Source organism: Cupressus sempervirens, chromosome 3 (assembly GCF_028749045.1).
Source record: "Cupressus sempervirens isolate cs-2001-9-10 chromosome 3, ASM2874904v1, whole genome shotgun sequence".
Taxonomy (NCBI): domain Eukaryota; kingdom Viridiplantae; phylum Streptophyta; class Pinopsida; order Cupressales; family Cupressaceae; genus Cupressus; species Cupressus sempervirens.
In genome coordinates this window covers 505018932-505033460 of record NC_143120.1, presented here as the reverse complement: position 1 = coordinate 505033460, position 14529 = coordinate 505018932, and positions in this window count along the sequence as shown.

Sequence of the window (14529 nt, the reverse complement as noted above, 5' to 3'; positions counted from 1 at the left end):
TCGAGTGGGACAAGGCTTGATAGGTTAGCCAAGGGAGCATTTGTGAAGGTTGGAAGCATGGCATGGGATGTGTGGATTCATGCTTGTTCACATAGTTTGCTCAGTTGTGGCTATGGCCATGAAGGCTTCCATGGTTGTATGGCAATGGTATTTTTGCTGAATAATACATGGTGATGGATGCTTTTGGAGGCTGGGTTTTTCCCTCAATTAGGGTTTCCCAGGGTATATCTTGTGTCACAATTTTGTGGGTATGTTTTCTATTCTCTTGCATGTGGATTTTAATTTCGTGTTTATTTTAGATCTATTATGGGTTATGTGGAAATGGTTATATTCTTTATTGCCAAGTTTCCTTACAAGTGGTATCAGAGCTATGGTTTTATTATTGTAACCCTAGATTGAATCCATGGGAATGCATGAGAGGATAAAAGAAAGGGCCAAGATATATGAATGATTTATTGCAGATCTTAGGGATTTGGATTTGCTGTTATGATGGGATGTTAAAATATTTGGGTATGTGAAATTGTTGGACAAAAAGATTTTTTGGATGTTTCATTTAAATGAGGGTTTTGGGGGGTAGCTTGCAGAAATGACCTCCTGGGTAAAAACAGACCTCACCATTGGATCCGGGTCGACATTTTCATAAATTTTGATATATAATATGCCCTAGTTTGGCCATGTTTAGAGGAAATGAAAGAGTTTTTTTAGTTTCAGCCCATGATGGCCGTCAAATTTAATCCCGTCAGAATTTTCGTCACTGAAAAAATTAAAAATGAAAAATCGTACTAGAAATGGTGAAAAGACTGTCTTAGTAAAATGGCCATAACTTTCTCTCAGAATATTAGATTTTAGAGTTCTTACAAGCGTTGGAAAGCTAATTCAAAGCACTACAAGATGGTGTAGGTTTGGTTCTATGATTTTGAAATTTTTTCAGGTTTTAAGAGCCCTAAAGTCAGATGTTGTTTATTTTGAGCATGGATTAGGGCATAACTTGGGCATACGGAGTTGAATTTTGGACTTCAAGTAGTCAACGGAAAGCTCTTGGAGAGCTCTACACATTGGTTTAGATTTGGTGTAGGTTTGGCATGATTTATTTGTTGAAATATTGATATGAACAATTTATAGGTATATTTTGACTATGGTAACATTGTGAGTTTATGGCATTGGAAGATTTAAGATTTGATGTCATTGTATACTTAGTTCATATTTCAGATTGGTCTCATGATGATATAGTTATCAATGTTTAGATTTGGATATGCATGATGACTTGTTGGGTCTACAAGTTGTGCAGTGTTGTAAGCGGTCTATACTTACAGGTTGCATTTATGGCTTGGTTATGGGTTGTCTTTGCCCATTGATCTTTCATTATTGATGCATATTCAGATTGGTGGCTTGGATTTGGGTTGTCTATGCCCTAAGTCACATGATTTTATCTTCATGTAGAAGTGATGAGATGTTGTTACCAGGTACAGTCATGGTGGAGGATTGTGGTTGACTATTTTATGCTAACAGGTTGGACACTTTGAGAGCCAGATGCTCAGTTCATGGATGTGATCATGGTGTCATGGATTTTGGCATGACATGATTGGTTATATAGGTACATCCTTGATGTTCATTAGCTTGGATTTTCTAATTTGGTTATGGTGGTATATCTTCTTGGTAGAGGATCATGGTTATTTGGTTTCTTTTAAGGAGCTCATGATGTGCACTTCGAGTTCTTTGATGGTTTAATGCCTTGATTGATTCTCATGGTTAGAGGATGAGTTTTTCATCATGATGTCATGGATAGCTTGGATACATAGTTTAGTGGGAGCTTGTGACAGTGATGGGGTGACAGTGCAGGATTAGTTCCTGGTTTGGTTTGGTTTATATCTTCTTGGTTTGGAGAGGATGGATTTTATGATGCCATAGGTGACTTGGTACCACGGTTGAGTGGGAGTTTTTTGGCATTGATATATTTATTGAGTGTTTGCAGATGTTGGAGGTTTGTCTTAGATCCTGTTGCTGTAGAAGCGTCTTTGACATTTGCATGGTACACTTGTTATCTTCATGGTGTGAAGATGGTTAGATCTTGAGGACTCATGGAGTTCTTGGTTATCTTCATGGTGTGTGGAGATGGTTCTTCATGGTATGTGGAGATATTTTTCTTCATGGTGTGTGGAGATGGTTGCATCTTGAGGACTCACAGGGTTCTTGGCAAAGGTGTGGTTTATGCTTTTATTTGGCATGTTATCCTTGGTATGAGGATGGTTTCATTATTATGTCATGGTATACTCTTGATACGCGTTTAGATTTGTGACATGTTATGGTGTGTTCATATGGAGCATGTTATCTCTTTAGTTGAGATGGTAAGATCATGTTGTCATGTTTATGTTCCTGAGGCCATGGTTGGAACTTTGACATTGATCTTGGTTTAGTTTCTTGGTATTGAGTACACTGATCATAAGCTGGATACTTCATGATATTGCTATGTTGCATTTGGAGTTGGCATGGATTGATTGGTTACAGGTGCTCATGGATACTTAGAGACAGTGGTGATGCTGATTTCTCTTAGATTAGAGAAGTATTTGTTGGGACGGTTGATGGTTTTAGCAGGAAGTCCGAGGGCAGTCACCTGATATGGACTTGAGAGGAGATTGTTCTTAGATGAGTCTTGGTTTGAGACTTGGGTATCTTGATGAGCATTCTCATTCCCCACTCTTGGTCTACTCGACGGTTTGCTACTTGAGAGGTATAGCCCATTGTTTCTCTCAGTTGCATTATATTTATGCTTGTCTTTCATGGATATGGATCTTGAGCTATGACACATGAGTTAGTTCTAGAGGGTTCATTTGAGAGATGGTTTAGCATTGGTTATCTCCATGTGCATATGGTGTTATGTTGGTTGAGTTTGGGAGATGGTTTTATATTGGGCATATTCCTTGGATTAGGAATGGTTGTTCCTTTGTTTAGGAATGGTTTATGAGTTTGATCTTCTTGTGAGAGGCTTACATCCATGATTAGTTATATGATATGGTTTGGGTGTTGTTGAGGCTTCTTGTTGGGGTTTTATAGAGGAGATCATACTTGCACAATTTACATCTAGAGGTGTGTGTAGAAGGACATGATATAGGTTATGATTTGTATGGTTTCTCTGGTCTTGGTTATCTTCCTGGATGTTTAGTTTTGCTTACATTAGATTTAAGATTGGTTGGAGATTGTGATCACTGGTTTGTGCTCATGTATGTCATGTGAGAGATGACATGGTTATTACTTTATCTCTTTCCTCTGTTGGTTGTGGAGAACTTGGGAGAGCATTGGAGACTTGTTATGAGAATATTGTGGATGTCCTTGATACTACATGGATTCACTTCTTTGAGATGTGTTGAGTGGATTGGTTATAGATTTGACATTATCTTTTGTAGTGGGAGCTTCTTGGTATATATGTGGCAGGTATTGCTCTTGAGGCTTATGATTGCAGGTTATAGATTGGATATGTTGATGATATGAGATTCACTTGTTATACCTTTGAGGTATGGATAGTTGGATGGGTTTGGCACTTTGATGTGGGTGCTATTTCAGCTATGGATATTTTGACAACTATGGATACATGTGATTACCTTTGGATCAGGTTTTTTGTGCTTGGAATTTTAGTTGGTACAAGATTTTATGATCTTCTAATGCGACAGGTTGGGTGGTTTTCTCTTTGGATGGCTTCTATGTATGTCCAGTGGGAGTGGCATAATAGGAGGTGAGATCATTCATGTTCGAGATGCTGGATACTTTGATTTTGTTGTTGGTACCAGGATGGAGCACTTGGTGTATTTTGATCCATGATGGTGGATGTGTTGGGAGGGATTGTTCCCTTGTTCATTTATGTGGCTACGGATTGACCCTATGCAATGTATACAACAAGTGGAAGATTGTTGAGATAATGGGTGTTGCACACATTGCATAATATTGTTATATTTTATTTTATTTTTATTATGTAATGTTGTACCTAGATGGACGTGCAACATGCAAAGATTCCCATGGAATATTCTTGATGAGTTGTATTGTAACATTGTGAAAATATTTCATGTAATTATTTAATATGGGGAAAAGAATTAAATGCCCAATATTAAATGTGGGGTCATTAGGTTAGGTAGCACATGGTTTATGTAATACCACTTGGTGGTTTTGTGGGACTTGCTACTATATAAGCAGCCACAAGGGTAGTTGTTGTATATAGAGTGACAAGGAGAAGAGAAAGGCAAGAGTTGAGTGGGACAAGGCTTGATAGGTTAGCCAAGGGAGCATTTGTGAAGGTTGGAAGCATGGCATGGGATGTGTGGATTCATGCTTGTTCACATAGTTTGCTCAGTTGTGGCTATGGCCATGAAGGCTTCCATGGTTGTATGGCAATGGTATTTTTGCTGAATAATACATGGTGATGGATGCTTTTGGAGGCTGGGTTTTTCCCTCAATTAGGGTTTCCCAGGGTATATCTTGTGTCACAATTTTGTGGGTATGTTTTCTATTCTCTTGCATGTGGATTTTAATTTCGTGTTTATTTTAGATCTATTATGGGTTATGTGGAAATGGTTATATTCTTTATTGCCAAGTTTCCTTACACTTTCTTTTAATTAAATATGAACTTAGGATAAAGTGGCCAAACTATAGGTTATAATCAAATTAATTGATTTTAGCAATTTGGTTTAGGTAAATGATTACTTAATTTAGCCAAAATGCTGAGAGGGGGCTAATATCTAGATGACCATTTTTGGGTAATTACATCTTCCTCTCTTTGACTAATGTGTGATTGGTCTAGGAACACATTATGTCAAAGAATGAATAAGCCAAGATAATAGAGAGATTTAGAATGAAGCATAGAGAGATAGCAGATCCTAAATGCGCAGTTTATTTAGCAGCAATATTGAACATTTGGAGAGAGAAGAGACAATATCAATACCTGAGATGAGCACTGATACGTTGAGAAAAGGAAGTAGATAGATCAAGAAAAAATAGATAGTTGTAGAAAAAAAAAAATTTGCAACAATGATAGAATATCCTTTCCCCCTCAGGATTGAAATCAAAATTAGATAGAGGAGATGCATAAATGAGCTAGATTTGATCAAATCAAAACAAAGAAAATTTCAATTTGATAGATAAGAGATTAAGACCAAGAAGTGACCACCAAGCAATGAAGATATGCCCTAGTTTGACTAATTTTGACCAAGAAAGATAAAGCATAAGAATTAGGTCAAAGAAAGAAGAAAGATGAAATGAGATGAAATAGAAGTAAAAGTGAAGAGTGGAAGAGAGTAGAAATGATGAAGAAATTTGAAGAAATGATGATTGCCCCAAGAAGATTGAACTATTAAGCCTTAATAAGTTAGCCAACTACATAGAAGAAGGACAAAATTTTGACTAGCAAGGTGAACCCAAATTTGGATTTTGATCCTAAAAATGGATCCAGGATGTCAAGATTAGAAAATATAGGTCAAAATCATAGATGAGATGGTAAGATAGAAAAGAAGAGAGGAATAGGAAAGAATAGATAAGATAATATTGAGAAGAGGAAAGAGAAGGATGAACATGGTTAGTTGATACATCCATGGAAGATAAAGAAGAGAGCTCTCTCAACATGAAAAATGCAAATCTAAGCTAAAATGAACCCTAGGATGCAAGCTAGTATGAAAAGGTGCAATTGCAAGGGTTACATAAGTAGGTCCTAGTTTTTATCATCGAGCCTTATTAGGGACATTGGAAGGTCATACAATCATCACTAGCTTAAACTATGAGGATGTGAATATGAACTATATCAGATAGGAATGTGGGAATCCAACCTATGCATCAAAGAAATGTAAGTCAAGATGAATAATGTAGTTAGATTCCATAAGTTTAGTATAGCAAGATTACAACTATATCAAGCCATAAGCACCATGATAACCCTCGAGTGTGGTCTTGTAAAAAGACAAGGATGATATGTTGTAGGTCCAAAGCATCAAGTAGGAAAAGCATGAATTCTCTAAACACCTTAGACTAAAAAAGTATAACCATAAGTAGAAAGAAAGTAAAACATGCCCCATGTCCCCATTCTAATAGTTCAGGACATCCTCAAAAGACTATTAGAGAGGAAACACGCAACAAAAAAACTGTTATAGGCAACACACAAAGAAGAGAAGGTTCATCATAGCTCAGCAAGTTTAATATTCAAGTGTGTGTGTGTGTGTCACATGGCCATTTCTTCAAGACTTGAATCTGATAGTGAAAAATATTGTATCACCCTAGATTGTAGGTAGAATATCCAAAAAAATTTGAGAAACACTTGATGTCAAGTTGGGGTAGTATTGAGAAACATTGTTTTGTAAGAGTTTCCAAAGAAACCTTAATGCACAAGAAGACCCTAATAAGATAAGGAGTCATGAACCCAAGATGAGGATAGGAGAAAATTCCAAGCTATGAAATTTATTGTAGAGTAAATGGATGAGACATATAGAAATAGGTGTAGGGGTCTTAAGTAGCGCCCATTTCCTGGTTTTCACCACTTGGCAGATTTTTTTAGGAATTTTTCCATTTTTTATATTTTTTGTACTTTTTCTTTTTGGTGATACATCAAAGCACCTATTGCTAAGCTTTCACTAAGATGATCATTTTTTCAAGACATTTTAGGATTTTTAGGATTTTTCCAGGACCATATATCAATTTTTTGGATTTCTAGAATGACTTAAAGATTCCTAGTTCTCAAGCAAAATCACATCATTTTGTTCCAATATCTAGCAAGGTGTAGTACATAATGGAGTAGTAATATGGTGGATAAGTAGATATGGATAGGCAAGGAATATGAAGTGAGTGAAAGTGTTCCTCAAGAACTAGCTCCTCAAGAGTACCCAAGCTAGGGAAAGATAGTCATATGAAGCAGGTTTTTGATAAGAAATGGAAGCAATGAGAAAGATAACATATAGGATAAGATGTGAAGACAATAAGTGAGATAGAATATGGGATAAGTAGTGAAGCCAACAAGAAAGATAGTATGAAATCATGTAATCAAAAAGAGTAGATATGTCAAGAGGCCTAAGAGCCATGTTTTTCTTTATTGTGATCAAGACCAAAGGGTCAACTAGATAGGATAGCAATGTGATAGAGAAATAAGGATGAAGTAGGATATGAAGGCTATGAGTAAATGAGAAAGCACAATAGGTAAGTTAATGAACAAGATAGCTAATATGCAAGGATAGCTCAAATTTTTCATGATCAAAGAAAGAAGAGGGAATAGATGGATGATGGAAGAATTATGCATGATGCCCGTTTACTAGGTTTTCATCATGGTACTTATCCAAGTCACCCCAAGAAGTGGTGTTCACCATAGGATGAATTTATTCCTCTTTTCTTTCTCTACCAAGGTGCCACAAGAAGTGGTTTCCACCAAGGCACTTTTTTTAATATAGAAATAGATCAAACTTTTTCAAGTTAGATAGAGCTCCTATAGAAAAGATAATTCATGATAAGCCAAGATCATCAAAAGGTATGATCAAAGATGTTGATAGGGTGATGGAAGGGAGATAATAGTAGGAAGAGTATATGGAGGACAAGTATGCATGTCTTGAAAGAATTGTAGGAGGATGGATAGCATGTAAGTGGAGGCTTTGAAAATATTGCATAAGAGTAGGTGACAAAGTGGGGAAGATCAATGTTGACATACACCTTGGAGGGATTTGGAATGATGGAGGAACTAGCTTGAGGTTTATATGTATGAGGTAATAGAGAAATTTTGGAAGAAGATGGAGTGGAAGGCTTTGGAAATTTTTTATGAAGATGTTTGGAAGAAGATGGAGTGGAGGCCTTTGGAAGCTTGAATGTCAAATTTGATTTATTTTCCATAATCAAGTCATTCAAGAGAGACTTGGGAATCCATATAGCTTTAGATTTTTATTTTTCTTTGGATTCTTTAGAGTGTATTTCTTCAATGATGGATTTAGGAACCCATATTTTCTTTGATTTAGCTCTTTGGGTAGTAGATCTTTGTGGTCTTTTGAATGTTTTTTTTTCTTTCTTAGCATTCACATCTAGATTAGATGGGACATAGTGGTCTTCATTTTTTAATGGATTCTTTTGTTTATTCTCACTTCCAAAAGACTCAAGATTTTTGGATGAATAAGGCTGATATGACTAGTTTAGATGGATAGATGAATGAAAATTTTTTAAGGATGAGTGTCTTTGTTGATCTTGAGGTATGATAGGAGAGTTAGGAATGGAAAATGTAGGAGATGAAGGAACATATAGCCCCGATATGGAAGGAAGGTTTGAAGGTTCTAACTTAGATGGATAAAGACCAATGATAGATTTTGGTGATGCAAATGGATAGTGAGTAGGGATATCAACATTTTTAGAGTGAGCAATGTGACAATGGGCATCAATAGACTCATGAGTACTTTGATCTTGACAAGTTTCTTTGGATAGCATACTTTTATCTTGACAAGTTTCTTTGGATAGCATAGGCATATAAATTTTCTCATGAATTTTACTAAGCTCAATGGGGATAGTGGAAGTGATGTATTCATCATACTTAGGTGGATAAGATATAGGATATGGAAGAGTGACATTTTGAAAGAGATGAAAGGGATCTTGATCTTTCTTGATATTTGTAGATTTTTCTTTTTGAGAGTCCTCTTGTCATGGAGCCACTTCTAAGGACAAGGGAGTATGAAGAGAGAATAGAGTATTTGTCAAAGTAGGCATAGTAGCGCATGAAGATTGGGGGTCTTTAGGCTTAGTAGCATGGAAAATATCTATAGCCAAGTGAATATTAGCTTAAGTTTCTTTGAGAGGTAGCCCTTGAGGATAGGCATAGTTAATGTGGAAAGAATTGGGATCTTTATTTGATGGTGACATGTTGGAAAGATTTGAATATTTGGGACATGCTTGAGTGTTGGAATAATTAGGGGTATCAAGGAGACCATCACTAGAGATAGGTTCATCAACATGATCTTGCTCAAGAGAAGTATCCTTAACACATGAGTCATTAGAGGTATCAACAATCCCATCATCAATAAGATCTTAGATTTTATGTTTCAGCTTAATGCAATCTGAAGTACTATGCTCATTATGTTGATGATAAGAACAATAGATATCCAAGAATCGGCTTCCATATGAGCTAGACTTAGGTAACATGATGAGCTTGGTGTCAAGAATTATTTGCAAAGTGTCATCATAAGAATATTCCAAGGGAGTAAAAGTTCTATCAAGATGGATCCACTTTTGGAGGTCAAGATTTTTGATTCATCACAAAGGTGAAAAGCATACTAAGACTATTCCAATTTCTTCCCCCAAACACACCAATAATTGTTAATGTACACCTTACTCCACATTGGCATATCAAATGAGTCAAGATTTCTAATTCATCTAAAGGTGAAGGGCATACTCTCCTACCAAGAGAAAAACTTTAGTAAAATAAGTAATTATGTGCCTAGAAATGAAAAACTAATCTAATGCTACACATAAAAAAAATGAAAGCACAAAAACACTTTTTGGTTTGTTTGGTTATTTTCTTTGGGCAAATCTACAAATGAGTGTTAGTAGCCCTTTTAGCAAGCAAGGTCTCTGACATGCATTCTTTTTAGAAATGAAATGAGAAACTCCCTACAAAACAACCAAGGTTAGGGCTGCAACACGAAGTGATTAGTTACCTCAAAAATATAAGTTATCTTTTAACCAAGTGTATGCAAATAAAGTGAAAGCTAATGACAAATGCTCTCATTTTTACTCTTTTCTTTTGACCTAGTCAACAAGATTGGACTTGTTTGCTATGATTTATACTCCAAAAACATAAATGAAAAGAAGAGACCCCTACTAAAAACTAGAGAGCTTTCCAAAAATGTAAAAAATTCAAACATGTCTTTTTACTTGTGCCCTAGGGATACATTTTCCAAAAATAGATCATTTTTTCAAATTGAGTTTTTGTGCCCTAATATAATCTCAAAATTCAAAATACAAAGAACAAACCCCCTATAGAATTCAAAGGCTTTTCCAAAAAAATATGAAAAATGCATTAAGTTGCCACCAGAAATGGATTTTTACAAAAATCAAAGAAAAAATATAACTAATGCAAATCAAGTCAAAACAATCTAAAAATTGGATTGAGACATTTTAGATGAATCGACAAATTGTAGATCCAAATGTAAAGTGGTTTGAAAGATATGCTCAAATGTTTGAAAACCTAGGGTTGTAGCCTTCAAACCAATATGCACAAGGGCTAGCCTTAAAACCAAAGTAAGAAATTGTAGTGCCTCTCCCATTTGACTTCTATAAGTCATCCTGATGGATGCAACCTTGTTGATCTTTTGTTGTGATAGATCATTATTGTGACCATGAGTGGTCTACATCATTGAGGAATTTGGATTTATGTTTCTGCATCAATTGCTTTGTTTATGCTCTGACTGATTTATAAGATTATGTTATGATTTATGGTTCACTGAGGTTTGTGCCAGTGGTTGCCAGGATTGATGTGGTATCATGAGGTTGTTCTGTGATTACCCTAAGATGTGTACAGAGATTGCACTGTGTACTATCACCATGCTACATTGGACTAGGTTCCTGTAGTAGTGGGTAGTCATGTTTATGATTGTGTTTGCTTATGTGTTTTAAGTGTCTTTTTGTTGATTCTTTAAACAATCATTATTTAATGCTTAAGTAATTAGAAATGGATTGTTTAGGTTGGATTATTCGGTTATGTGCTATAGCATTTACCTTGCTATATTTTGATCTGAGAGATATCTATTACTTTGTGATGATTTACATTTGAGATGACCTGAGGGTCAGATGTTATACCTTGATTTTAGTATCATAGATATTAGACTTCTATACTATTCAGTTAATCATATTGCATGATGATGCCATTTTGAGATGACAGTGTGTTTTATGATGATATCTGGTTATTTGGTATTTGGACATACCTCTAATTATGTTAGTTGATGGATTTAATGCTATGGTTATTTACTCCATTCCTGCGTTGTTATGCTTTATGCGAACGTGAGTGATGTAAATAGATTATTTTAATATAATTAAATAAATGGTTAAATTAGGTGATTTAATGTATTTATTGCTTTGACTATGTTATTATATGCAATTGTACTCGATCGTGTTGTTTAATGTGCAGGATTTATATCCTTGGCAGTGGCACATGGAGTTAGTGATACAACCTTTCATATTTTACAAATGTCATCCTTATATGGTTGATGTATCCTTAATTAAATGTTTAATTTAAACCTTTTGGTGATTATTAAATCTGAACTCATTTGCATTATGTGGTTTGACCAGTGAGCGTGTCTGTGCATTTAGAGGTTCGCATTATCATGAAAGTTATTAAGGAAATTTATGTGTTTTGAGTTTTCAGGATTTTTAATTGATTTATTTTAATTTTTAGCAATTTTTCCATAGATGAATTCCTATTTATATGAATAGCTTATTTTCATTTGGGTCGATTTGGGGTTTAACTAGGTTGGCTGGTTATTTGCCCTAATCGATTATTCACTCAAAAAGTGAATAAATATCCAAAAAGGAATTTAATTCCTCACTTCTCACTTTTGAATTAGAAAGTTTGAGAGTAAAACCCAAAATCCTCTTCATGAGGATTTATTATTTTGTTCGTTGTGGGAGCTATGGGTGTGGGATCGTCGCGAGGTTGGGCTCGTTGGATCCAGCTCAAGGAAACATTGGATTGCTACAATTTTTAGCTACTTCTGCAAGATATTTATTTTATGGTTCAGATTCTCATTTTGCCCTTTTAGCTATGAGGTAGGACTTTCTTGTTTTATTGGTTCAGCTCCATTTCAGGTTCTTTTTTTTGGTAGCCGTTTGTTTGAAGGCTGAGAACTAGTGTTCCCCTCCATTTTTGTATGCTAGTTCTACCCAGTTGGGTGGGTATGAACATTTCCCTATTTTTTAGGATGAGGGTTTGGATTTTTACGCTATTATGCTGGCCATTTTTGTATACGGTGTCCAAATTTGATTATTTTTATATTTTTGGGGTTTTTGTGCCCAAAGGCCAAATGGGTTTTAATTTTGTAGTTTTTTCAAAATTTGGGATTTTTACCTCATTTTGTGTGCCACCCTATTTTCTCGAGTTTTCTTGGCACAATATGGGTCGTGGACCTTGATGATCCATTTGGGTATTAGTTAGACCACTATTGCACTTTTATGTTGCATTGGGATGCGTGTTGCATCCGTACTCCTGACATTGTGTTCAGTTGAGTGATTTTATACCTGGTGTTATTGTTTCTTTTAGACCTTTTCTTTTGTTTCATGAGCACTAGGATTCGTGTAGAATCCATACTCTCAAATTGAGGCCGATTGAGTGAATTCATGATGTTTGGTCTTGTTGCATCATTGGGATTCATGTAAAATCTATACTCTCGGATTGAGGGTAGTTGAGTGATTTAATGATGTATGGTTTTATTAGCTTTGGGATTTGTGTAGAATTTGTCCTCTTGAGTTTTTTTTGGTTGGGTTTTTTTTTTTGAATTGTGTTCTCATCTTGTCCTTTTGTTTTAATCTTTGTAATGGTGGTGCACTACACATGAGTACATGCACATACATTTTTTAGGTGACTTGCGAGGCTCGATCTTCCGTGGTACTTTCAAAAATTATGATCATTGGGGTCGGGATGGGAGTATGCATGCCCACGAGAACTTGTCATAGGATGAGCATGGGTAGGGTAGGGTAGCATATGGAGGGGGCTTCTATCTCACAACTTGGTGACCTTAGTCCCATAGGGTTGGCAGAGGATAGGAAGTTTTAAATAAGTGATAACTAAATAAAATGTGTGAATGGCAATAAAACTTAAGATAATAAAATGTTGTGCCGAGCCATTCTGTTGTGGGATGCTGAATCTGCATGATCCAAACTTGGGCTTTTAGATGCCAAGAAACTCTCCATGATGTCAGTCCCTACTTTGTAGCCTTTTGAGTGTCTGACCAGGACTTGTACTCCTTGCATTGTCTTAGGTTCTTGGTTGCAGCCATCATATTGTCCGGTGTGAGTGTTAGCCCTAGATGTTGTGCTTTATGTGTGGTTGTGGTTGAATCATTATCTCCATTAGCACGATGGGTGTGGACCTATAGGTGCCATGTGGTTGGGAGGCATAGCTACCTTTACCACTGCTAGGGACTGGTGCACAGAGATGATCTTTTGTCCTAGTGCGACCGTTGCTGGATGTTTTCACTTGGTACTTTGGGTTCTAGAGTATGCTTTCTTGTGATTTATGCTTTCATTGGAATGCTTGGATATCATGTTTAGATGATGTTAGTTTTTTGACACATTCTCATATTATGATGTTTAGCATATGATTAGATGATGTGAATTGTTATAGTAGCATGTCTATTGCTTATTGATGTTTAGCATGTGATAGGTGATGTTATCTACTGTAGGATTATCTTATGCTTTTCTACTAGCATGTTAGATTCCTTATGCTTATATTGTTGCATGTTTTAGTAGTGACATCCCTATTATGACAGTACTGACAATTTGGTTGGTGGCTTGGGATGTTACATGCAGGGGATGGCTAGGATCCATGATGGCCTTATGATGTTATTGACAGTTGGGAAGAACCACGTACTTAGTTTGGTTGCTTTTGTTTCTGTGATGTTTATTTCAGTACGTTCTTTTCTGCTATAGTTTTAGATGGTAGATGTATCTCCTTCTTGATCTTGACATCTTGTTGATTATGCACTTGAGTGTTCACTCCTCGATCTATGTGGATTTGGTACTCCCTGGTGTGGAGGTTCTAAACTCAGTTTTTCCCCTTTTGTGTTTTCCTAAGTATTTTTGTGTTTCTATGGGTGACATTTTATCAACATGGTGCAACATAAAAATGTATTGCATGCCCATAAAAAATGTGTCGTACGATTCTGGAAAGTATCGCACACTTCTTGAAGAAATGTCATGCGATATTGGAAAGTATCACACCTCCTTTGGAGAAATGTCGTACGATACCCTGAAAGTATCACACGCCCTTGAGAAAAGTATCAATCAAACTCTGAAAGTGTCACCCTCCTTCTTTAGAAATGTCGTGTGATACTTTTTAGTGTTGTAATAAAGTATCACACAGGTTTTGTAAAAACCTACGCGGGCCGGTAGCGGGCACTTTTCGATTTGATCTAAAATTTTTGAGATTTTTTTTGGATACCCTTTTCGGTGCTCTTCGACCCTGTGTTGTTGCTTTTTGGATTCAGGTTGTTTTCATTCAATCCTTTTTGCCTATTTCTATTGTAGTCCTTTGGGGTTTAAAATATATCATTTAAGTATAAGATTCCTTATACTTAAGATATATTTTAATATATGCAACGAATCTTTTGAGATAGGTTTCAAACCTCTCAGAGATAAGATAAAGATTCTAGGAAATTTCAAGGCTTCAAAAATCTAGACTTAGCCAATTTTCAAGGCTTCAGGATTTTAGGCTTAGCCAGATTTCATGATTCTACGTTTTACCCCAGCTAGGGGGTTTTTTTATGTGTGTTCATTTCTTTGAGCCCTCATCATGTGCGTGGTCATTGTTGGCTTTGTTTGTGTGTGTCA